General features: G+C 41.5%; 1 pseudogene; it reads left to right on the top strand.

Moving 5' to 3' along the window:
- The first annotated feature begins 898 nt into the window (after positions 1-898).
- Positions 899-972, top strand: LOC126499642 (uncharacterized; annotated as a pseudogene).
- Positions 973-1,881: the final 909 nt, after the last annotated feature.

Raw genomic sequence — 1,881 nt, 5'->3', positions numbered from 1 at the left:
GTTCAGTATAATTTTCTTACCAGAGGTATCTTTAGCTTTACAAAAAATGAGACTGCTTCCTGTATGAATCTCTGTAAATAGCTTTCTAGCACTTTTTCTATTCCTTTAATATTTACAAATATTTGCGCTATCAGAATCTGTGACAGAAACTATTGATTTAGTCTAGATTATTTTTGGAGCCATTTAATTTTAATACAGTTGCAAAGACCAAAAAGTTGTATGTGTGTGTGTGCTTGTTAATTTCTGTCATTACCAGGGAAGGTTTGTGGGGAGCCTAGCAAACCCTCAGAGAACCTGTGAAAGATAAACTGAACGGGGTGGGGGCTTCTGAATAGATAATTGCCATTTAGCCTGTGTTGCTGCTGAGGTAAAGACTTAGGGAAAACCTGTATTTCCATCAGTGAACCCCTAAAATGGTGCCTGGGGAATCAGGCTGCCAAAGATCTGAGAACCACATCCAGAAGCTAATGCCTGGCGGCAGGAGGGAGCACACACTGCAAGCTTTGTTGGTGATGGGGAAGTGTAAGGTTGTTGGTGAAGGGGAAGTGTAAAGTCTGTCTACTGTAGTTGCCAAGAACTGAGGGGAAATGGGGCAATTAACAAGAGGATCTCGCCCACCCAGTTATCTTCAAGATGTTGTCATCAGTATTAAGCTTTCTTGTATAGTATGTCAGCCATATCTAGGTCAGCATGGCCCCACTGAGCTGTAAGACAGATTAGAAAATGTGTGTGTTAGCTTTTCAGTTTCCACAGTGGTTCCGAGGAAAGGGATGCGGCTCTTTCAGTTTCCGCGGCACTTCAGACAGTGAAAGATGTGGAGAAGTTTGTTCAATGCGCTTGCTTTGGCAGCACATGTGCAAAAAAAAAAAAAAAAAAAAAAAAAAAAAAGGAACGATACAGAAGATACAGAGAAGATTCGCATGGTCCCTGGGGAAGGATGACACACAAATTCGTGAAGCGTTCCATTACAAGAAAAGTTTGTTCAAGAACTGTCACCTATGAAAGTACTCATCTCAGAAGACTTTAGAAGAGCAAGGTTCCCTTTGTGTGCCATTTTCAGAAAGAAAGGAATCATCACTTATCAAAGTCTTCTGAAATATACAGGTAGACTTGAGACACACTGGGCAACTGATGAACCTTAAGGGAGCACAAATGTGCTGAGACAATCAAAAGTGATGAGAAGACTAAAAAACCCACTAATGATTGTGCGTTGTTACGAAGCTGTATTAAAGAACTGCCACAGAGATAAAGCAAGGAGAACTCAGGCTTGTGGTGTGCCGTGCTTCTGCAAATGTTTTCTAAGGACTACAAATCTCTGTTGAATGAATATGAGGAACGTGGAATAAGCAGCCTTCTTCCGACATGGTTTTAAGTATACCAACATGACAGAACATAAGAAAAGTATATGCCAAGCATTTTCTTTGTACTCAAACTTTACAAACACAGCATGATTCAGTCTTCCTAGACGGACACTGCCTTTTCTCCTTTGGTCTTGGATGCACTACTTCTATAAGTCATGAAATTACCTTGTATTTCTTTCACGTGTGTTTCAAAAGATGAAAAACTCAGAAGTTGGAACTGGATAATCATTTTTGTGGATTTCTGCTGTAGTCTCATGGGGAAGAGTAGAGTAGGCTCACATGAATGATCAGAATACAGGAGGTCTTTACTGTCACTGATGAACACAGTCCTCAAGTCTGTTCCTAGCGGGATCCACAGGGAGGAAATTACTTGGGATTACAAGATCTATGTAGAAGAAAAGGTTTGGGGAACTACACCTCCAAATTCATGTGGCAGAAAGAGCAGGGCAGAGCCGAACCCACTGGACTTTCCCTGCAGCTGAATGGGATGAGGAGAGTCACTACTCAGCCTTCTCCCCTG

Source organism: Alexandromys fortis, unplaced genomic scaffold (assembly GCF_014885135.2).
Source record: "Alexandromys fortis isolate MF-2015 unplaced genomic scaffold, M_Fortis_MF-2015_v1.1 scaffold_35, whole genome shotgun sequence".
Taxonomy (NCBI): Eukaryota; Metazoa; Chordata; class Mammalia; order Rodentia; family Cricetidae; genus Alexandromys; species Alexandromys fortis.
Note: the sequence above shows the minus strand (reverse complement) of the source record. Positions and strands in the feature narration are given on the sequence as shown.